At 51.0% G+C, this 23,382-nt stretch overlaps 1 long non-coding RNA gene across 1 annotated transcript; it reads left to right on the top strand.

The window, feature by feature from the left end:
* The first annotated feature begins 2,471 nt into the window (after positions 1–2,471).
* Positions 2,472–23,334, top strand: LOC120248262. The gene is made up of 4 exons (XR_005532538.1): positions 2,472–2,587; positions 15,751–15,978; positions 21,528–21,725; positions 22,414–23,334. It is a non-coding gene; the product is annotated as an uncharacterized LOC120248262 (long non-coding RNA).
* The last annotated feature ends 48 nt before the right edge of the window (positions 23,335–23,382 follow it).

Below are 23,382 nucleotides of genomic sequence, written 5' to 3'. Positions count from 1 at the left end.
TATAATCATGCCATTTAATGAGCACTTCCTATATGCTGGGCAAAGTGCTAAGCACTTAGCATACATGATTTCATTTAGTCTTGAAAGAACTCTATATGGAAAAGCTTCTCTTACTAACAGTGTGAGAAAACAGGCTGGGGGTGGGGGGTGACATATAATGAGCCCAAGGTCACCAAGAGAGCAGCAGAGGAGCTGGAACTTGGACCCAAGTCTCAGTGATCCCAAAGTTCAGGGGCTAACATTTTGGTGACCTTCTAGAAACCAACTCTCTCCCCTGCCATCTGACTGGAGCCGGTTCTCCAAGCTGGCATTCTTCCTCTCCCCAGGGGCCAGAAACCCGGGACACTCCCAAAGATCTGGCAACTTCTGCCTTCACAGTGTTCTTTAGCAAGGCCGTAGATGAAAGGGAACATGCCGGAACAAGCTTGGGCAAGCGGGCAATGCCTCTGAAAGGGGTTTGTAAAGTGTCATTGGCCCAGGACTCAGTGAGGGGTGGAGAGAAAGGGCTGTTGGCCTGGAGCCACAGGAAAGCTGGGTGTGTGTTTGCATCAAGCGTAATAGGGAGTGGACCCAGCCACGGATGACTGCTCAGGGGAATTTTTCCACCTTGAAAGCACCCCTGCCTTCCAGTGAATGATTACTAATTGCTCATTCTAGAAAACGAGAAGCCCCTCTCTCCTCTCACCTTTACCTTTCCCTCTCTCTCCACCTTAACTTCTTGACTTGCAAACCACCAATTAGGAGGCAACAGAAACTACTAGCTGCTAATTAATACTAATTAACAGGGCTACTTAGAGTAAATGCTCTTTAAAAAGCCCAAAGTGCTTACCTATTACTGAGTTGAATTGGAAAGGTCATGCCAAGTTGACGGGGCTGCCTGGATGTCCTTCCATTCATCACCTTTCTTCCCAGAACCTTCCTTCCCCTCTGGCCACTGCCCGTGTCACTCCAGAAGACAGAGACTGTCTTTTTTGATAATCATCAGCCGCCTTCTCCACTCAGCCTGGGATAAATGCTTTGGTGGAGGCGGACGACACAGAAGGAAGTCTGTAGGGATGTTTGTGGTGTCGGAGAACCTCAGAGTATATTCTGAAGGTGGTCTCTGGGGTCTGGGTCTTACAGCCCAGGAAGGACGCCCTCATCCCCAAACCCTTCTGTGCCCTTGAGTTTTTGCACATACAGGTGGAGGCGCTCTGGAAGTCAAATCAGAGATGTGAGCTAGATGTTTCTGGCTGCCCACCTTCCAGGCACATGGAGGAACCACGCTTCCTGGCTCGCTGGGGCTGACTGGGGCCATGTGACTGATTGGTTGTAACCAAAGAGTTTTGAGCAGGAGGTGAACTTGTTTCCCCTCTGTCACAATAGATGGCAATGTTCTAAATAGCAGCCCACTGGGGCGCCTGGGGGGCGCAGTCGGTTAAGCAGTGGATTGTTTTTTGTGTGTGTGTGTGTGTGTTTATTTATTTTTGAGAGAGACAAAGAGAGACAGAGAGAGACAGAGTGTGAGCAGGGTAAGGGCAGAGAGTGAGCAGGGGAGGGGCGGAGAGAGAGGGAGACACAGAATCTGAAGCAGGCTTCAGGCTCTGAGCTGTCAGGACAGAGCCTGATGTGGGGCTCGAACTTATGAACTGTGATACCATGACCCGAGCTGAAGGCAGACGCTCAACCAACTGAGCCTCCAGGGTGCCTCAAGCGTCAGATTTTTGATTTCAGCTCAGGTCATGATCTCACAGTTCATGAGATCAAGCCCTACATTGGGATCCGCGCTGACAGCGCAGAGCCTGCTTGGAATCTCTCCTTCCTTCCCTGCCTCTCCCTCTCTCTCTCAAAACAAATAAACTTACATTTTTTTTAAAGAATCTTAAAAATAAATAAATAATAGTAAATAGAGGCAAATAATAAATAGAAACAAATAAATAAATAGAGGCCCATCAGCCTGTGTCCTGGAGTGAGGGCCAGACAAAGGAGGACCCCTGAGCAACCGCAAATGGGCACCTTGTGCGCCTTGTGAGAGATCAATCTTTGCTGTATTAAGTCACTGAGAATTTAGGGGACCATTTATTACCAGCACCCGCCACAGTGAGTCTTAACCTATGGGTGTTTGGGGTCCGTTTTCCAATTTGGGAATTCTCGTTCACATACTTGAAGGGAATAGAAATCTCCTACGGCAGGAAACAAGTGCACAGCCGGCACAAGTAATTCCCCACACCAGTCGTTGGGGGTCTTTTACGGGCCCCTCCGGCGATCACTCTTCAAGCCGCGCGGCCCGGCGTGCATCGGTGCGCACTCGCCCGTCGCCGAGGAGCAGGACTTCCGTGGGGCGGGCCTGACGCACGCCACGCCGCGCTCCCACGCCTCCCACCGCCCGGCCTCCGCCGCTCAGGACAATGTTGCATCTGACGCGGCGCCAGGACAGTGTCATTCTCCGGCGTCCCTCGGTGGCCAGGTGGGACCTCACCTCCGTGCAGCCGTGGGCCCCAAGGACACCTGCAGGCAAGCTGTCCCAGAGATCACGGGAAAGAAAGGCTCACGAACCGAAATAAAGAGCTTGAATCACGCGGTGCAGCGAAGCAACCGGAGACACACGGTGAGAAACAAACAGAGAGAGAGAGAGAGGGAGGGAGAGATCGGGGATGTTCCCATACTTAGGACAGGGTACACGCGGACAGAGGGACCACACTGTCCGAATCCAGGCCGTGCTCTGTCTCTCTGCGCTGCCTCCGTCGGCCTTCCGCACTGACCGCGTGGGTACGAGACCAGAGGTGAGGTTGGAGGGTTCTAGAAGCCCGGCAGGGGCCTGGGGCCGCCGGCGCACACGCATGCTCTATCAGAGAGATGCAGGAACAGCGGGCCCGGCCACGGCTGCGCTTCGCCAATTAGCCGGAGGAGCAGCCAGGGAGGCTATTTGCATTTCTCGGGCGCGGGGCACATGGGGCCGGAATGCGTGTTACCGATGGGTGGCTGGATATTGAGTGCCTCACACGCCTCATGTATATTTAGTTTATTATGAATATTTAGTGCCTCAGGTGCCTTCCATATATTTAGCGCCTCATGAATATTCCATGCCTCTTGTATATTTAGTACCTCATGAATATTAGGAATCTCTTGGTCCTTCCACCTCTTTCTATGTTCACCCATAGACTCTACCTTATCGGCCTGACGTTCCCCCAGCTTATGAACTTCCCTATCAGTGACAAATTTCATCTGTCCCACTGCTTCCTTGTCTTCAGTGGCAGAATTGAATAGTCTCAACCAGCACAGCAAGTACACATGATGTCGGTTGTAGCAAAAAGTAAATTATCGCGGTCAGAATTTTGTCACACGTCTGTGAGGGAGCACAGGACACGGTGCAGGGTAGGGGGGAGGCGGCACCTTGCCCAGCTCTATGCCAGCCGCTGGCCAGACCTATCTCACGTGATCTGCACCGGAGCCCCGAAAAGTAGGCCTTTACATATGAGGATGTTGAAACACAGAGAGGGTTAGTCACTTGCCCAGAGGTCACACAGCTGGTAAGAAGCACATCCAGAACTTGACCTTAGATCTGTTTATATCGCCTCCATTGCCTCATGCTTTTGGGCTTTGGTCTCCACTGGGAAGGAGGGGGGGGGGGCGGGGGCCGGTTCTACATCAGCTGAGGCCTCCCGTCTATCACGTGCACAGCTTCCTCTCTGGTCCCAGCTGCTAGCACATCCCCACTTATACTCTCCAGTGGCTTCCCATTGTTTTCCAAACAAAGATCCAAACCCTCACTCTGATTTACTTACTACATACAAGGCCGGCATAGTCTGTCCCCTGCCCACCACGCCGACCTCTCTCTCTCCCTGTCCCCCTCCCTGTCTGTCTTCCAGTCGCGCACCAATCTTTTATCAGTTTTCAAATACACTATATTACCTGCCATTGCAGGACATTTGCACATGCTGCTCCAGTCTGCAATGCTTTTCCCGTCCCCTCTTCGTCTAGTTCATGCCCATTTGTCCTTAGATCTCAGCTTGCGGGTCCCCCGACCTCCAAGAAATTCCCCAGAGCCCTCTAGTCGAGGTCCGTTTCTTAGTTTACAGATCCTCTCCCTGCAGAATACTGGTATCTGCTTGTAATTATATTTCCATTGGTGGCGTTATTTACTAGCCTCTTCATTGGCCTGTGAATGCTCTGAAATCAGGGACACTGGGTGTTTGCTCCTCACTGTTTCTCTAGTGCCTTCTCTGTAGGTATTTGTTGTTGTCAATACAGATTCTTATCCTGAGGAAGGTGCCACCCCCCTGCACCAGAAGCATCCTCAGCTGGTAGTTTCTTTCTCAAGAGGGAGAGAAAAACAACCCTACCTGGAATCAAAACTGAGGATTACCTCAAGTGGTCTCAAAAGGAACGTCCCTGCAATTAGCTTGCTAGAAAATTCTGGTGACCAAAGGCATTTGGAATGGAGTTTTCTGAGGAGTTGCAAATTATTCGGGAAGAACTTTCACATGAAGCCATAGCTCAGTTGTAATCAGGTCCCAGGGGCACCTGGCTGGCTCAGTTGGTAGAGCGTGCAACTCTTGATCTCAGGGTTGTGAGTTCGAGCCCCATGCTGGGTGTGGAGAGTACTTAAAAATTAAAAAAAAATCTTTTTTAAAAAAGAATCAGATTCCAATTACATTTATGGAGCACCTACTGTATGCCAAGGAGTGTGCTAGGCACTTATCACCCATATAACATGATAGTTATAATAGTAACTATAATGAAAAAAAATAGTAACTATAATGATAGTTATCCATCGGTGCATAACAAATTACTCCCATAACTTAGAGGCTGAAAACAACCCCTGTTTATTTTTTAATGTTTATTTATTTTTGAGAGAGAGAGAGAGAGAGAGCGAGCGCATGAGCAGGGAAGGGGCAGAGAGAGACAGAAACTCAGAAACGGAAGCAGGCTCCAGGCTCTGAGCTGTCAGCACAGAGCCCCACGTGGGGCTCAAACTCAAGGACTGCAAGATCACTACCTGAGCCAAAGTAGGACGCTTAACCAACTGAGCCACCCAGGCACCCCAAACAACATGTTTATTATGTCACAGTCTCTGCGGGTCAGGAATCTGGCTGTAGAATCTGGTTGTAGCTTAACTGGGTGAGGCTGTGATCGAGATGTTGACCAGAGTCACAAGCTTTATGGGGGTAGGTGGGTGGGTGGGCGCGGGAATTCTAAGCTCACTCATGTGGCTGTTAGTGGCCTCAGGTCCTCACCGGCCATTGGCTACAGACATTCCCTCACCACGTGGCCGTCCCCAGAAGCAGCTCACAACATGGCGGCTGGCTTCCCTCAGAGTGATTGAGCAAGAAAGCAAAAGAGGGTGGGCAAGATGGAAACCAAGTCTTTCTATAGCCTAATTCCGTATTCTATTTCTGTTCATTGAAAGTGAGTCAACGGGTCCGGCCTTCACTTGAGGGGAGGGGAGCACACAAGAGCATGAATACCAGGAGACAGAGAGCATGGCGGCCATTGTACAGACTGCCTACCACACATCAGTTCTTATGTCTCCTTACCAGTGGCCTTGTAAGAGACTTTGATCTTCATTTCGAAGGGGGAGAGGTGGATCACAGAGGCTAAGTGTGGTGGTTACATTTTGTGTGTCAACTTGGCTAGGCTAGGGCCCCACACTTGTTTGGTCAGATATTCCAGATGTTGCTGTAGAGATATTTGGTAGATGTGATTAACATCTACAGTCAGTTGACTTTAATTTTTTTTTTAATGTTTTATTTATTTCTAGGAGAGAGAGACAGCGTGAGCAGGGGAGGGTGAGAGAGAGAGGGAGTCACAGACTGAAACAGGCTCCAGGCTCCGAGCTGGCTGTCAGCACAGAGCCCGACACGGGGCTCGAACCCACGAACGGCGAGATCATGACCGGAGCGAAAGTCGGACGCTTAACCGACTAAGCCACCCGGGCGCCCCTACAGTCAGTTGACTTTAAATAAACCAGATTTGGGGCACCTGGGTGGCTCAGTCGGTTAAGTGTCCGACTTTGGCTCAGGTCATGATCTCGCCGTTTGTGGGTTCAAGCCCCGTGTCGGGCTCTGTGCTGCCAGCTGGGAGCCTGGAGCCCGCTTCAGCTTCTATGTCTCCCTCTCTCTCTGCCCTTCCCCCACTCATGCTCTGTCTCTGGCTCTCAAAATTAAAAAATAAACATTTAAAAATAAATAAGTAAACCAGATTCCCCTCCATAACGTGGGTGGGTGTCATCCAATCAGCGGAGGGCCTTAAGAGCAAAACTGAGGTTTTGCCGGGGGGGGAAAAAGGGATTCTGCCTCCAGACTCTTAACACAGGAATGCTATCTGAGTGTCCAGCGTGCTGGCCTGTCCTATAGGTTTCAGGGTCAAGACTACAACGTGAACTCCTGTCTGAGTTTCCAGTCTGTTGGCTTGCCCTGCGAATTTCAAACTATGGGCTGTGACATCATTTCTTGCCTGAGTTTCTGGCCCTACGAGTTTCAGACTTGCCAGCCTCCACAATTGTGTCAGTTCCTTAAAATAAATATCTGTGTGTGTGTGTGTGTGTGTGTGTATTATACATATGTATATATGTGTAATGTGTATGTATATATATGTGTGTGTATATATATGTGTGAGATATATATATACACACACATATATATGTTTATATTTGTATCCTGTTAGTTCCATTTCTCTGGAGAACCTACTGATAACAATAAGTTTTCCCAAGTCATATAATTGTAGCAAAGCAGGGAGGTGGAGAAAGAAGTTGAGAGCATAAAGTGGACATTAATCAACAAATATTTACTTGGTACTATGGCAGATCCTGTTTTCCAGATATGGGCACCAGAAGATATCCTAACCTAAGCTCTTCTTACAATCTGATTTGGAGACTTCTCCCATCAAGAGGTGGGGGGTCTATGTTCTCTCTCCTGTTCTTTTTTTTTTAAGTTTTATTTATTTATTTTCAGAGAGGGAGAGAGAACGCGCACATGAGGGAGAGACGGGGAGGGGCAGAGAGAGAGGGAGAGAGAATCCCAAGCAGGCCCCGTGCTGGCGGCGGGTCTCCATCCCACGAACCTGTGAGATCATGACCCGAGCCGAAATCAAGAGTCCAATGCTTGAGTCGACTGAGCCACCAGGCGCCCCAAGTGTTCTCTCCCCTTGAATCCCGGTGGGTGTGTGAGTATAGCAGAAGGAACACTATTTGACCTCCAAGCCCACGTCTTGAAAGGTGACACCACTTTTTTCTACCCGTCTTGGGATGTTCACACGTTGAACTCAGCAGCCATGCTGTGAGGCAGCCCGAGCCTGTTCATGTGGGGAGAGCCCCTGGGGAAGCCGCATTGCGGGCGTGCACACTGACGGTCCAACTAGGTGTCCCAGCCAACAGCCAGCATCAACCGCCGGACAGGGAAGTACACAGACCTTCAGATGATTTCAGCACTAGCCTTTGGAGTTTTCCCAAAAGAGATCTCAGTCATTCTAGAGGGGTGACAAGGTGCCCTTGTTATGCCCTTGTTATGTCTGAATTCATGACACACGGAAACTTTGAAGCGTTAAGAAAAAAGATTGTTGCTATTTTATTTTATTATTTCTGAGAGAGAGAGACAGAGACAGAGCAGGAGCGGGGGAGGGGCAGAGAGAGAGGGGGACACAGAATCTGAAGCAGGCTCCAGGCTCTGAGCTGTCAACACAGAGCCCGATGTGGGGCTCAAACCCACAGGCCCGAGCCCAAGTTGGATGCTCAACCGACTGAGCCACCCAGGCGCCCCAGATAGTTGCTATTTTGTCGCTAAGTTGAGGGGCGAATTTGTCACACAGCAGCAGGTGACTGGAATATCTGCCCCTGTACCAGGCCTCGTGGAGGCCCAAGGGTGCACTGGCGAGCAAGATATAGTCTAAAGGAGTTCTGTATTAGGCAGCTCAGGCCGCTGTAACAGGATACCTCAGACTGGGTGGCTTCACCAGTAAGCATTTATTCCTCGCGGTTTGGAGCCTGGGAAGTCCAAGTTCAAGTTTCCAGTCATTTCGTTTCCTAGTGAGAGCTCTCTTCTTGACTTGCAGACGGTTGTCTTCCTGCTGTGCCCTCCCTCGGCCAAAAGAGAGCATCCCTCTGGTGTCTCTTCTTACAAGGGCACTAATGTCATTGCGGAGACTCCACCCTCCTGGCCTCTGCCGAACCAGCTTACCTCCCAAGGGCTCCCTCCACCTCCAGATATCAGCACATTGGGGGTTGGGGCTTCAACATAGGAATTGGCGGGGCTGGGGCTGGACACACATTCAGCCCGTAGCAAGGTTGCATGCCTAATGGACGGAGCAGTTCATTATCACATAAACACCAAAGTAGACAGTCAGTCAATGCTATGGAGAAAATAGAAGAGGTGATATGTTCTAGAGGTACCGCTTGAGCCAGAGGGGGATCAGGGACGGCCTCTCTGGAGCCATTTGGGTTGAGATGTGAATGCTAGGAAAAGGCAGAGGAGCAAAGAGCAGGGGAAGGGCGTTCCCCGGCAGAAGGGACAACAAGTTCAAGGCTGGAAGCAAGGCCATACTTGAATGGGGGCTCGTTGGAGGGTATCAGCAAGGCGGGGGTGGGGGGGTTCCAAGGAGTCTGGTAGAAGGTGGGCCCCACTGCCTGAGGCAGGGATGGGGAGCTTCATCTGCTGGTAATGAACCGCCAAGGCGCTGTTGTTTCCTCACAGCCAACGTGGGGTGGGGGGGGGGGGGGGGGGGGCGGAGCGCAGGTCAGATCCAGGGCTCCAGGAAAGTGGATCCTGGGAAGGGTCGCTGCCTCAGAGTCGGTCCAGCCCTGCCCAAAGCCTGCTCTGTGCTGAGCTGACCTCCACCCCCGGCCAGGGGGAGGGAAGGGGGAGGGAGGTTGGGGGGGCAGAGGGACTCCCACGCATATCAATGGGCTCTTTCTCCTTTCAATGAGCTTCGCAGAACTCTGGCCTTTGTCTGGGGCTCCTGCTCCCCGGGGCAGATCTCATAAAGGGCCTGCAGGCCTGGACTAAGTACAGCGCAGTCCTGGCTGGCCTCACAATGGCAGGGTGAGGAGGTTAAAGCCGAGTCAGCTGCTCGGAATCTCGTCCCTGGGGCTTTTCCTCCTGTCGTTGTTCCTGGTCATCGGCCTGATATTTGATGGGGGCCTCTCTGCGTTAGCCGCCGAAGAAACTCGGGTGGGGGGTGGCGAGGCGGGCCTTTGCCGAGGTTACAATGGACCGGCGAGCCGTGGGGGAGGGACATGAAGGCCCTGGTCGCACAGTCTCTGGGCTTCCAGATTCCCAGCTTCTCCAGGCTCCAGAGAGCTCATCGACTTGTATCTTAGACTCCGCACTGTCCCAGGCGAGGAACCCACAACCTCACCTCCTGGTCAGTTCTCCCACAGCAAGTGTGCGGTTCTGAGGGAGGGACCTTGCCACTCTCAGACACTGCTGGGGCACTGGGGGCCCTCATGCCAGTGCTCTGGCGAAGTTGTGAATGAGTCCACTAAAATCGCACATTCCGGTCAACACCAAGACAGGTGAATTGTGTAATCACACCATGGAATGCTACGCAGCAGTGTAAAAGAACAAGCTAGGGGCACCTGGGTGGCTCAGTCGGTTAAGTGTCTGACTTCGGCTCAGGCCATGACTTCATGGTTCATGAGTTCGAGCCCCATGTCGGACTCTGTGCTGACAGCTAGCTCAGAGCCTGGAACCTGCTGCGGATTCTGTGTCCCCCTCTCTCTCTCTGCCCCTCTCCTGCTCACACTCTGTTTCTCTCTCAAAAATAAATAAAACGTTAAAAAGAAAAAAGAACTACTGAGGCCTCAGTAGCAGGAATGAATCTTACAGACATTATGATGAGCAAAAGAAGCCAGACACAAAAGGGTAAATGCTGTTGGATTCCATTTACGAGCAGTTCATGGACAGGCAAAACTAATCGATAACGCTAGAGGTCAGAAGAGTGGTTGCTTCTGGGGGTGTTGACTAGGAAGCATGACAGAACCTTCTGGAGCTGGTGCTGTAATTGTTCTACAGCTCCATCTGGGTGATGGTCATATATATATACACATATACATATACATATATACACACACACAAATTTATCAAGCTGTATGATTTTGGGGGGAGTTTTTGGTTTTGAGAGAAAGAATGTGGGGAGGGGCAGAAAAAGGGGAGAGAGAATCCCAAGCAGTCTCCCAACTGTCAGCACACAGCCCGATGTGGGGCTTGAACTCACAAACCACGAGATCATGACCTGAGCCGAAACCAAGAGTTGGACCCTTAACTGACTGAGCCACTCAGGCATGTTTAAGATCTGTGTGCTCCAAGAGAAAAATGAAAAGAAAAAAAATGACCTGTTTCCCATCCCCCCTCCCCCCGCCACACACGCATCCTGCTGCACGCGTAGGAGGTAAGTGCTGGGCATTCATTAGCCCAGGGAGCCAGGTTCCAGCTGTACTGAGGATTTCAAGCTGGATTCTCAAAAGGATCCTTTTGCTGGCACCCGGTCCCTGAACTCAGTCCCCCGCCCCCATCTGGGCTGCCCTTGAGCACAGCAGCCAGAAGGCCTTCGGGCCACTCACTAACCCTCCTTCGGATGCCTCAGCACTCAACGACAGGTCAGGGTGTGGACAGTGGCAGAAGCCAAGGCTGTGTTCATGCTCCGTGGCTCCACCTTTGCTGTTTTCTCCACTGCTTCCTCCTTGACGCTGGCTATAGGGGCGCCTGGGTGGCTCAGTTGGTTAAGCGTCCAACTCTTGGTTTCGGCTCAGGTCACGATCTCATAGTTCGTGAGTTCGAGCCCCGCATCGGGCTTGGAGCTGACAGTGTGGAACCTGCTTGAAATTCTGTCTCTCTCTCTCTACTTGTCCCTTGCTCACGTGCTCTGTCTCTCTCAAGATAAATAAATACATTAAAAAAAAAAAAAAGCCGGCTATAGCTACTTGACCACAGCCTTCCCTAGGAACTCCCAATTTTGCTATTTTGGGTTCCTGAACGCACTGTTCTGATTCAGTCTCTCTGCTTTCCCTGGCCTGTCCCTCTCCCTCCCGCCCCCTCCCTCTCAACTTGAATTACCTCTCCTCCATATAACCCGCCCACCCCAGGCACATGCAGGTCCATAAACTCCTCTCCAGAAGGGGCTCCCCGCCCACCTGTTCATGGGCTGCTCAGGGAGGTCCTGGATGCTTCTTCGTATCTTCAAGCTAACAAGAAGGGAAGTACTGAAAACAAAGGTGTGAGGGGCACCTGGCTGGTTCAGTCAGTAGAGCATGCAACTCTTGATGTCAGGGTCTCGAGTTCAAGCCTCACGTTGGGCATAAAGCTTAGTTTAAGAACAAAACAAAACACAAACAAAGGCATGAGTGAATGAGTCATTCAGCAAATGACTCTCCCGGGACCCTGAATGCTAAGGCTGAGGTGGGATGCAGGGAACTGTTTCCAAGCAAGGGCAACAGATGTTAGAGTGAAGGGATCCTAGAGAGGGTTGGTGGAGGCTGGCAGTCCTCAGATGTCTCCTCAGAATTGACCATCTCACCACTGTCATCCCAGCAGTTTGAGATTCAGCAGAAATCAGTAAGTATTTATTGTGGAGAGATTGCCTAAGAAATACAGGACATGTTTTTTTGCTGAAGCACTCGACATTTATTGAATGAGAAAAATGGGTAGATGACTTCCAATCAACCATGGAATTACTGTGCACACTCACACCCCTCCACTGTCTCCCCCCCCAAACCACTAGGAAAATGATAGTAACAGGATTAAAAAAAAAAATACGATCTAAATCCACAGGAACAAAAAAAGAGAGAGAGAAGAAAATATAGCCATTGAAAGCTGTCACCGGGGCACCTGGGTGGCTCAGTCGGTTGAGCATCTGACTGTTGATCTCGGTTCAGGTCATGGTCTCACAGTTCATGGGTTTGAGCCCCGTGTTGGGCTCTGCACTGACGGCACAGAACCTGTTTGGAATTCTCCCTCTCTCTCTCTGCCTCTCCCCAACTGGTGCTCGCTCCCTCAAAATAAGTAAACTTAAAAAAAAAAAAGGAAGATGCCATCAACACCTTGGAAGCCAGAAAGCAAATGGACAAAAGGTGACTGACTTAGCAGACCAGAAAATGTTGGAATCTCAGTGCCTATGGAGGTAGAATGTGCAAGAATCAAGGTGATTCAGGCAGCAGGACCCAAGAAAGGCTAAGGAATCAGAGGCCCTACGTACTGCAGAAGGTACAGATAGACTGCAAACAGGCCTGTTGGCATGGCTATTCAAGGGGTGCCTTGTGGCTCAGTTGGTTGAGCATCTGACTCTGGATGTCTGCTTAGGTCATGATCCCAGGGTCATCCCGTGGGATTGAGCTCCGTGTCAGGCTCCATGCTAAGTGTGGAGCTTGCTTGAGATTCTCTGTCTCTCTCTTTCTCTCTCTCTCTCCTTCTGCCCCTCTCCCTCACTAGTGCTCAATCTCTCTCTCAAAAAACCAAAAAAGAAAAAAAAGAAGCAGTTAGACCTGTCCACCTCTCCCAGCCAGGTGACCTCGCACCCATCCCCCGCCCCCTGCTCAGTCGGAGCCTAGGGGTTCACTCTCTGGGGAGACTGAATGCACAGGGCTCAGGACACCATGCCCAGTGACTGTAAGGGTGCCATGCTGGAAAGGGAGTTCAGTGATTATCGTCATCTTAAGCCACTAAGCTTTGGGGTGATTTGTTATGCAGCAGTAGACAACTAGCAGAGAAACAATGATGATAGACATGGAAAGCGTGGGATTCAGGACACTGGAGATCCCACATATTGGAGAGAGATGAGAATTCTCACCTGGATGCGGAGTGGAGATCCCAGGGGGATCGCTGGGCCACAGGCCCCGAGCGGAACCCAGGCCGACCACAGCAGAGGCACGCAGGGTTTGGGGACAGGGTCTTAAAGAAAAAAAAGCAAAGAAGCTAGGAGGAGGGGCGGGTATCTGAATGCATCCAGAAGCGAAATAAACCAAAAGGGGGTGAGAGATAAATATTAACTTTTAAGGAAAACAGAACTTTGTAAAGGATGTGTATTCCAAGCATACTACACGACATGGCAATGAATACATTTACATACTTCGAAACACTGTATATTGATTTAACAACCAAAAAAATCGTGATATAATTTTACTAGGATAATAGAGGCAAGAGACCATACAGGTTTGGAGAGGGGGGAGTCAAAATTGATTTTCAAACCATCAGTGGTGGGTTTGTTATCTAGGGCTTCCTTCCATAATGAGGTACCACAGACTGGGTGGTTTAAACAATAGGGTTGTATTTGTCTCGCGGTTCTGGAAGCTAGAAGTCTGCGATGGAGGTGTCGGCAGGGCCGTGCTCCCTCCGAAGACTTGAGGGAAGGATCTGTTCCAGGCTTCTTTCCCAGCTTCTGGTACTCCTTGGCTTGTGGCAGGCATAATTTCAGTCTTCCTGTGGTGTTCTCCCTGCGTGCGTGTCTGGGTCTGGGTCTGAATTTCCCCTTTTCCTGAGGACATCAGTCATATTGGATTAGGGCCCACCCCGATGACCTCATCTCAACTTGATCACCTTGCAAAGGCCCCGTTTCCAAACAAGGTCACGTTCACAGGTACGGGGAGGGGGAGGGGGAGGGAGGGCGGCGGGGAGGACTTCGGCATCTTTTGGAAGGACAGAATTCAACCCCTAACAGATGGATAATGTCTCGGATTAATAGATCAAGAAATAACAGCACGAGCACATTCTTTAGAAGGATGAAGGTAAATACGAGAAGAAATAAATAGATCAGAGAGTCGAAAGTGGATCCTTCTGGGTAGCAGAAATTGGGGTGGAGCCAAGGAGGCTGCTGTTTTTCCTTTATAAGCCTGAAAGGCCTGCCTAGCCGTTGAGCACAGGCACATTTCTCCCCAACCTTGGTCATCACACTCATCACGTGTCATTACAATTTGATTTACTCATCTGCGGTCCACACAGGACCATAAACTCCTGCAGGCTAATAATAATCACAGCCGTATTTACATAATGCTCGCTACGTAGCCTGCCACTATTCCAAGCAGCTCGCGACAACCCCGTGAAGGAGGTGCTGTTCCTAGCCACCATTTCAGATGGCAATACCGAGGCACAGAGAAGTGAAATAATTTGCCCAAGGTCACACAGCCAACTAGAAGAGCCTGGAGTAGAAAGGCAACACCATTTCTGTTTCTGTTTCATTTGGGCCTTTCCCTTTCTGCTGAGTATGGAATGGTACTCATAGTAGGCGCACAGTATCTGTTACGGGAAGGAAGGGTGGAGGGGCCTCCTTATCCACTCACCTTGGATGGGTGTGTGGTTCCCTTTTGTCCTGGGCCAGCCAAGCTTCGTTCTGTCTGCACCCCCATGCTCCCCTCTTAGGGGACCTGTCTACCCTTCAAGTCCTGCCCTCTGGGCAGCCATATTCTTTTCCATGTGGTCCATCCCACTACATTCCACTAACTGCAGCTGATTGGGCTAGAAAGGGCCCCTGGCCCAGGACCAGCCAATCAGAGGCTGGTCTGGGAGCCATGGCCATGGTGCGGCCTGGGGAGGAAAGACAAGTTGGCCAGTCCCATTCTCCCGACTGGGCAATGTTTCACTCAGCGGCACAGAGAATCTGAGCCACTGAGGCGTGGACAGAAGGCAGTATCAGTCTTCCCGCGGCTGCTTAAGTTGTGAGCAGTAGAGAATGGCTGGTGAATAGAGAGAAGGAGAACAAGAGAGAAGTAGAGAGATTCCTAGGACTCTCACAGAGCCCACCATCTATTCAATTCCAGGCCTCTGCTGCCTCCCAATCAAACCCCTTTTTCTCAAGATACCCGAGTCTCTTCTGATCCTGTAAACAACCCCCAGTGCCTCTGATGGCCCGTGTCTTGCATCTGGGCATTTCTCCTTTCTAGACGTTTCCTCTGTGCCTTCCTCTGCTTCTCCTCTTGCCTTCTCATTTCCCTCTCTCCCTGCCTAGTACTCTGGCTAACCAGACGTGACATTTTTACTGGACATTGTTTTTCATAAAGTCATGGACCACCAGCACTGTGAGGGACCTTTCAGATTAGTGCTGTCCAATAGAACTTTCTGCGAGAATGGCAGTCTTTCACACCTTCGCTGTCCAGTACAGTGGCCACCAGACACATGTCGCTATTAAGCGCTTGAAATGTAGCTGTTGTGACCGAGGGACTAAAGTTTGTATTTGATTTGATTTTAATCAACTTAAATGTAAATAGTCACATGTGACGAGTGGTGACTGAGTTGGATGACACAGTCACTTGATTATCTGATCCATTACTTCTTTTTGCAGATGAATCTCTTGTGAGTATCAGAGCCTTGGACCGTGTCTCTTGTCCCAGAGACTGTCTCCTCAAGTCACTGGCCAGCTATGGGACACAGCAGCCCATGAACTGGGGTGACTGGCCCTCGCTGAAGGTCAAGTAGCTGTGCTGAGAGCAGGCCAGGTTGATGCACGGAGGGTCTCCATGCAAGAGCCTACGTGTAGCAAGAGTTGAGGGATGGGTCAAGTGAGCGGGCAGAAATAGAACATTGTAACCCCAAATTCAGGGACACCTTTCTGATTTGGGAGGCCTCCTCGGAGGTCCAGCCCTGCTTCTTCCCGGTGACCTCCCCCGCCACCCTCTTTCCCCAGAGGCCTTTCCACCAAGATAGTCCTGTTCTGTGCCCCTGTTCCTCAGAGTCTCACTCTGCAGCAGCTGATGACTCCTTGAGCCCAGTGGTTTACTGTGCTCAGTGTGTTAAGCCCTGGGACGTAAGTGAACTGGCCGCTTCCCTAACTGGTTTTGCTTATGTTTCCCAGGTGTGGCCATGTGACCTCGTTCTGGCCAATGGCATGTGAACAGAAAAGGTGGATGTCACATCCGGGTCTGGCCCATAGAAACCTCCCATGTGTTCCTTCTGCTCCACATCTTGGTACAAATGAATCCATCAGAGCAACAAGATGGAAGGCACGTGGGTCCCTGAGCCAGTTGTAGAGAGGAGAGCCACTGTCCTTCGGGAACACCCACTTTTGGATTTCACATCAGCGGTCAGTAATCTGCACCCTGGGGCTGTATCGGCGGCAGTGGCCAGCATTTCCCTGACTGCGACACCCCAAGGAAGCACATGTCCTTCCGCACGGGTCCTTGTGTGTTGTGGACGCTGGGGACTGGGGTCGCCCCAGCAGTGCCAGTGAGGGAGCTGTGGTCCTGTGAATTGTCATCTGAGATCTCCGATCGCGAGGTGAAGGCAGTGAGCTGAGCTCAGAACTGACTGTGTCGGCATATGGGGCCTTGCTGCTCCACACAGCCTGCCCTCCCTGTGGCCCAGAGCTAACAGGCTCACGCTGGCCCCGCTCTCCCACTTCGCTGAATGGAAGGTTTCTAACTGATGCCCACAGGGAATGAATCCCTTTGGGGGGGTGGGGAGGGTGGGTGGGGGGCCAGGGCCGACAGAACAGTGTCCTCCGTATGGATAATACACGAGCCACATGGAGGTTCCTTCCTTCACGGGCCTCGGGCTGGACCTCAGTGTGAGAGACAGGGGAGCACCTTAGCTCCAAGGAGCTCACGTAACTCATTCTAATGTGAGGAGCAAGGAGAAAGTCAAAGGAATTGGAATCACGACTTGAGAGAGGCCCAAGGTGGGTATTTCCTGGCAAAGAGATGCGGAGTGTGGCCAAAACTCCCTGCCAAAATTTCCCGGCTCCGAGAGTCACGGATGAAGGGCACAGAAACTTTTCTGCCTCATTAACCCAACTAGGAACACGAGAAGAGGGTCAGGCCAGGAGGGCAAATATGGAGACCACTCTGGAGCTCACAGAGCCCGAGGGGTCAGGGGGGTGCCCACTACGCGCTTCCAGCAGCTGGAAGGGAACGGGGGACTGAGGTGCAAACCTGTGTCTGGAGACAGGTGATGATGAAAAGCATGGTAAGGGCGGCGGATGGCCGAGCGAGCCAGAAAGAACGTCAGGAAGAGGCTGACGGGGCAAATAAAGTGGGGCACTTGAGGCGCCGGGAAAGCAAGACAGGGAGACAAATGCAGAGCAGGAGAGGGAGGAAGAGATGCAGGGGAGAGGGGTGGCAGAGGAGCCACGTGGGGCGGAGCGTGGGGGAGGAAGGCGGTGGTCAGCCATGTGGAACAGTGAGGAGACGAGAGGGGACAGGGCACAGAGAGGCCATCGGATCCGGTGACACGAGCTCATTGGCGGCCCGCGAGAACAAAAGTGAGCCCAGAAGGACACTCACTGGTCGGCAAGGGGGAGCCAGGTGGAGACTGGAAATTTATGGCAGACAGTCTGCAGAAAGGATAAATTGCCCCTCGGGGACCGTGAGCTAATTGTGTCACGTGGGGCGCCTTGGGCAGGGACAGTCTAGCGGCACCAAACAGAAGCCCACTTGCACGAGCTCAAGTAAAAAGGGAGAATTTATGGGAGGAACAGGAGGCTACCTCGGAGATTCAAGGACAGGAAGTGCGGCCTGGCCTCTGGGGAAGGGAACCGGCGACTGGGGAGCCAGCAGGCACCTTGGCAGCTCTGTTCTGTCCTGCTCTGAGCTCTCTGAGCTCTGCTTTCCTCCGAGAACGCGTCTTCCTTTCCAGCTCCTGCTGCTGCTCTGTGCCCAAGGTGGACGATGGCTGCCTCGGGCGACCCTCCCCATTCTGTTTACTCTACTCTCCCTGGAGCCCACGACTGTGCCTGGTGCACAGCGTTCAAGCAGCCCTCGGAGGCTGCCTCGAACTGCCCAGATGTCCCAAGGCCAAGTTCCTGGGAGGGCCTCTAATTGGTCTGGTTGGGTCAGGTGCCCCTCCTTTACCCAATCAGCTGTGGCTGAGGCAAGGGTCTCGTGCTCTCGGGCCCCTCCGAGGGGACTGAGAAGCAGCATCTTTGGGAAGGGGGCCCAAGCAGCTTCTTGAAGGGAACGTGGTGGCTGTCGTACTTCGATGTTCCAGAAAAGCCGAACGCCTCGGAACTGCGTGGAACAGAAAGACACGGGTGAGGTCAGGCTCCACTTTAATGGGGGCCCATAAACGACTCCCTGGAGGCCACAAGGCGTGGGGCGGGTGTACCCACAGACAAACAGCGCTCCTAAAAAGAGATTTTTCTGTGCTTCCCTCCCTCCCCTCTACCCCCCCCCCCGCACGTACACACCCAGGCCTGGGGATGTAGGGTGTACACCTGTGGGTGTAGGGTAACCACAGGGTTAGCCAAGAAGCAGAAACTGTTAGCCCCGGAGTGGTTACCACCCTGGGACCAAACGAACGGGAGGAGGTCATGGTTACCCAAATTGCAAAGGGGGGCAGAGGTAAGTGGAGAAGCAGCAGAGGGGCGCCCTGGGTTGGTTAAGTGTCTGACTCTTCGGCTCGGGTCATGATCTCACAGTTCATGGGATTCTCTCCCCCTCTCTCTCTGCTCCTCTCCCTCAAAGAAGGGAAGGGAAGGGAGTGGAAGGGAGGGGAGGGGAGGGGAGGGAAGGGGGGGAGGGGAGGGGAGGGACTTTCAGTGGAAGGGCCTGTCAGCCCAAGTAGATTTCATAGGGAGGAAGTTGGGAAATACATCGTCACCTCATTCTTCTCCTGCCCTCTGGGCTCTTGATGGGCTTGTCCATTGGCCGGAACGGGCCGACGGGAAGGCAGACGATGGGGAGCCCTCTGAGAGGAGGCAAGAGGGTCAGCTTCCTGGGGTACAGGGCAGGGAGGAAGAGGGTATAGTGTGGACCTGAAGGGGTAAAGGGAAGATGGGAACATCTGCTTCCATGTGGGTCCTGCTCTACGGCACCGGCTCCTGCAAGGTAAGCCATGCGGCCCCTTTGCCTTTTGTTATGAGCACCTACCCCACTGCACAGCTCACACTTCCGACCCGCGCTTGCTGATGCCCTGGGTGAGTTCCGTGGTACCCATTTCTCACACGGGCAGTGTGGTGACAGTTGATGGCATTAACTGAGTGGGACCAGAAACCCCTCTTAAGGCAAAGGTTCAGAGGGAGGAAGAAAGAAAAGAGAATGAAATCCGAAATGCCCCAAAGACGAAGGCTGAATCATACTGTAGCTATTCTTCACATCCTCACCAGGAAGTGTGGATAGCGAGCCTTACCATCTTCTCTATTGCGGCCTCTGTACTGGGAATAAAAATAACCATAGCTGGCACATGCGGGTCTTTAAAGTTTACCGAGTGGTGTATATGCATTGTCTCATCGGATCCCCCTCAACAACCCTGCAACGTACAGTGTATTGGGGCGCCTTGGTGCCTCGGTCGGTTAAGCATCTGGCTTTGGCTCAAGTCATGATCTCACAGTTCCTGGGTTCAAGCCCCGCATTGGGCTCTGTGCTGACAGTACAGGGCCTGCTTGGGATTCTCTCTCTCTCTCTCTCTCTCTCTCTGCCTGTCCCCACAAGCTCTCTATCTCTCAAAATACATAGATAAACTTAAAAAAAAAAAAAAAAGGTACCCTGTGTTACCTTCCCAGTTTTACAGACCAGGCTCAGAGAGGCTGGGTGGTTTGCCCAAGGTCACTCAGCGGGTATTGGTGGAATTACAGCTAGGACTTCGAGTCCATTTCTACTGTCATTTGCACTCCACTGCCCATTGTCAGGAGACCTCTCAGGACTGTTCTTGCTGGGCTTACTGTCCAGATTGGGAAACTCCAACTTTCAAGAGGCTAAACAGCTGACCAGGGGGCCTGAGCGAATGGGCCAGAATGGGTGCCCAGGAGCTCTGCTGGAACACGGGGACCCTTTGTTTTCTGCTGCTACCTCCTGGATCACCGTCACCCCTTTCCTCTCTCTGCTCGGCTCTGCTTCAGATACAAGCAGAACGGGATGGTGGAGGGGGAATGCCTTCCCTCATCATTGCAAAACCGTATAATAATTGCAGGATTTTATTTTTTAATGTTTTTTTAGATTTATTTCAGAGAGAGAGAGAGAGACAGCATGAGCAGAGGAGGGTCAGAGAGAGAGAGAGACATAGAATCTGAAACAGACTCCAGGCTCTGAGCTGGCTGTCAGCACAGAGCCCAACGCGGGGCTTGAACCCATGAACCGTGAGGTCATGACCTGAGCCAAAGACGGACTCTTAACCGACTGAGCCACCCAGGCGCCCCAATTGCAGGATTTTAAAACTGAATTCACGGGGTGCCTGGCTGGATTAGCTGGAGGAGCATGGGACTCTTGATCTCACGGTTGTGGCTTTGAGTCCCATGTTGGGTATAGAGATTACTAAAAACCAAATAAACTTTAAAAACATTGAATTTTGGGCACCTGGGTGGCTCAGTCAGTGAAGCGTCCAACTTTGGCTCAAGTCATGATCTCGCGGTTTGTGGGTGCGAGTCCTGCATCGGGCTCTGTGCTGATAGTTCGGAGCCTGGCGCCTGTTTCAGATTTTGTGTCTCCCTCTCTCTCTCTGCCCCTTCCCTGCTCACACTCTCTCTCTCTCTCTCTCAAAAATAAACATTAAAAAATTTTAAAAAAACACTGAATTCACTTGCACGGATGAGCCCTAAAGACATGCTAGGTGAAATAGTCCAGTCACAAAGAGATAAATATTATATAATTTCACTCATATTAGGTACTTAAAGTAGTCAAATCCATAGAGATGGAAAGTAGAATGGGGGTCACCAGAGGCTGGGTTGGGGAAGGCAGAATGGGGGAGTTTGAGTTTAATGGGGACAGAGTTTCAGTTTTGCAAGATGACAGAAGTCCTGGAAATGGATGGTGGTGACAGTTGCACAACAGTGTGAAAGTACTTAATGTCACTGAGCTGTGCACTTTAAAATGGTTAAAATGGCAAATTTCATGTGTATTTTACACAAATTTTTAAAAAGTTTATTTATTTTGAGAGAGAGAAAGAACAGGGGAGGGTCAGAGAGAGAGAGAATCCCAAGCAGGCTCTGCTCTGTCAGCACAGAGTCTGACACGGGGCTTGTTCTCACGAACCACAAGATCATGACCTGAGACGAGATCAAGAGTTGGATGCTTAACTGGCTGAGCCACCCAGGCGCCCTTCTTCATTTTTCTAAAAACCGAATTTGTAAACATTCAATGAGCATCTAGCATGTGCCCTGCACTAGGAATTCAAAGCCATAGAGCATCAGCACTACCTTCAAGGACCGGTCAGTCCTATCAGGCAAAGCAACACACTTAGCGCTGCGTGGAAAGTGTAATAGTTTGGCTGAGGGAGAAGGACGGGAGGGCAGCTCCGTTGCGCACGCGGGGGTGGGGGTGGGGGTACAGTGAAGCCTTCCCGAAGGAAGTAGTATCCTAGCGGAACGGTCCAGGAATGGAGGCAACTTGATGCGTGTGAAAGAGAGGTTGAGCAGAAGGTGGAGGAGCTGGGGGTGTGGAACATTCCAAGCAGACTAATATAGAGGTGTGAGATAGCTGCTAAAGCTCTTCTCTTTTATTTGTGGGAATGTAGCTAAATCCATATCCCCTTATTTTACACCAAGAGGTCTGTGACCGTGCTTCTCAAACCATCTGTGACGAAGAACATGCGTGTGTGTGTGTGTGTGTGTGTGTGTGTGTATGTGACGGGGGGGTGTATGTGTGTTTAATTTCCAGTCCATCACAGACTGATATGTGGCCCTACTGTGTATGACTATTACAGAGCTCGTGTTGCACGCCACTCCCCATGCACGTTTGAACGAATCTACTTCCTGTTCAATAAGAGTCCACTGATCACCGGCCTGGATGTTACAAGGTCAAGTTGCTTTCAAGGTTTCAGAATGTTTACCCTTTCGCTTATCTTATTGTGGACTAGCATGGGCCACAGACCACGCTTTGAGCAGCGCTCGTCTATAAGATGGTAAGTCCTTTAAAGGGAGGGGCCACTTCCTTTGATCTTATCCATCCTTGTGCGTGCCTTCAGATTTTTAGCAGGACCACCCAAAAGAAGCCCTCTCCTTGCCCAGGAAGGAATGCCCACTTGTTAATTAGCTAGTGTTTTGAATATGGAAAGCTCTGCCAGCATTAAATATTATTATTATTATTAGCCTCGTGTCCACTATAGTAGCTGTCATTTAATTAGAACAGCATAATAGGCAAATCTGCCTTAATTGGCTGGGATGTGGCTAAGAAATCGTTTCACGTCTGTGTCTGTGTTTCTCTGTTCTGTGGCCATCACATCGCATTCTCTGGCAATGGGTCATTTTGGAGACCTTGGGCAGGGTTCAGGGAAGGTTATCTGGCTACTGATTAACACTTAATTAGTACCTTTTTCATGTAGCACAGCAGTGACTTTGTAAATTTAAAAATTTCAGGGGACCACTTAATGTGGAATTAAAGTACAAGTGCAATATTTAAGATGCATGAAATTGTTTTACGCATTACAGCATTAACTAGCTCTTAATTTATGCGGCGCATGCCAGAGAAGGGCAATTAAAGTGTAGCAGGGAAAAAAAATTATAGATCTCTATGTTGTCCTGTCTTTTCCTCTAACGATGCTTTTGAAGGCTTTCGCTACATCTGTATCTCAACTCCTGTTCTATATTTAGGAGTAAATGGCAAATTCTGATGCCTGTTTGCCACCACAGGAATTGGCATTGTCTTTAACCTGAAACTATCTCCAAGGAGAGCCAATGAGATGTCAGGAAGCATGTGCTGGAGCCTTATGGGAAAGTGATGCTAACGGTGTCCTCCTTGGGAGCTATCAGAAGGAGTGAGTCCCTTTTCCTCTGGCCACTGTGAGGATGTGAGGTCCGGAAGGGTGGCAGCCATTTTGTAAGCCATCTGCAGCTGGAGGCAAGCCATTGTTTGGAATTTGGCAATGAAGTCAATACCACACGAGGCTGTGTGGCAAGATACCGTGGGAGACCTGGGAGACACGGGATTGGAATTTGTCTGAAGGCCATCTGACTTCGGGACTTTTGAGTTATGTTGGAGCCTATAAATATTACCACATATTCCCACTTTTATTCATGCTGTTCCCTTTGACTGGAATCCTCTTCCATCTCCATCCTTCAAGGTCAGGTCCAAATGCCACGCATCTAAGAAACTTGCCTTGATGTGAACCACGCTTGAGATGGTCAGAACTATGTCCCCCTCCTCTGGATGCTAATGCCCCTTACTTGAACTTCTCCTTCATCAAGGAGCGCGTGCCACCCTGAAAAGCGTGAAGATGCAAGTGTGACTCTCCACCTCCCCTGTGGGGACCTAAGCTCTGGCTTCGTCTGTCCCCGGCTTTAGAATTGCACTGGACACACTGAATCTGCAAAGTGACACAATCCCGTTCCTAGAAAGGAACGTTAATATTGGGATGTCATCGTCAGAAGCCGAGAAAGCGCGTCCAAGCATATGGGCTTCTTAGCTAAAGCCAGAGGCAAAGAAACTGGGTAAAAGCTGCAGGTGGGTGGGTCCCTGGGCCACTGCAGCTGTTGAGGGCAAGCGAGGACTTGCCTTAAGGGGGAGGAGTCACAGACACGGGCCAGTCTTATAACTTACACAGAGGGATACAGTCTCCAAGT

This window comes from Hyaena hyaena, unplaced genomic scaffold, assembly GCF_003009895.1.
Source record: "Hyaena hyaena isolate Hyena2069 unplaced genomic scaffold, ASM300989v1 scaffold_12, whole genome shotgun sequence".
In the NCBI taxonomy this organism is placed as follows: Eukaryota; Metazoa; Chordata; class Mammalia; order Carnivora; family Hyaenidae; genus Hyaena; species Hyaena hyaena.
This window is presented reverse-complemented; position numbering and strand designations above follow the sequence as displayed.